The sequence below is a fragment of the Sinocyclocheilus grahami genome, unplaced genomic scaffold (genome assembly GCF_001515645.1).
Source record: "Sinocyclocheilus grahami isolate Dianchi unplaced genomic scaffold, SAMN03320097.WGS_v1.1 scaffold5515.1, whole genome shotgun sequence".
Lineage (NCBI taxonomy): Eukaryota > Metazoa > Chordata > Actinopteri > Cypriniformes > Cyprinidae > Sinocyclocheilus > Sinocyclocheilus grahami.
The window spans coordinates 11,864-12,576 of NW_015510188.1; positions in this window are offsets into that span (position 1 = coordinate 11,864).

The window sequence follows — 713 nt, forward strand, 5'->3', positions numbered from 1 at the left end:
GGGAAAAAATCCATGTACCTGAGACAAGACAGACAGAATTAACATAACACTTCTCAGACAAAAGGCAAATCCACTATCAATAAAAGATTAAGAGAGGAATTAACTAAGAATTATTTTGTTTATTTTAATGCATTGCATCGTGTTTGCATAATATTTGCTGAATGAAATCCAATAATTGTTTCTTGCTAAATTTGGAGTGCTGACTTCAAAAATAGTGCTTGTTTTGCTCTAGCATGTCACACCCTCTCATAAAATTTGAGGTGCATTTTGTAGCATTTTTTATTTCAATAACCATTGTAAGGTGAAGATTTTCAAATGTTCACTAAGAATTATTCTAAAGACATTATTTTATGCCTAATCCCGATTACAAGGTTAGAATTATACCACTGACAGACAAACATGCAAATATGACCCAGATGTTTTCTGATAAATCTTTGTGTGTTTTACTATGTCCAAATAGCAACACAAAATTACAAATTTCACAAAAATAGAAAGAAAAAAAACATTTATTTATAAACTTGTGTTTATGTAGAGTTTTTTGACAGTATTGGAACATATTTTTCCACTCCTTTACAGATTGCAAGATAATAGATTCATTTTGAATACTTCTTTTCTTTTTGTCATTAAATCCACAACGTTTGACATTTGATGGCTCGTGTTGCTTAGGTTTTATGTGTTACATTCATATAACTTTAAAAATCTTCATTCTTGCT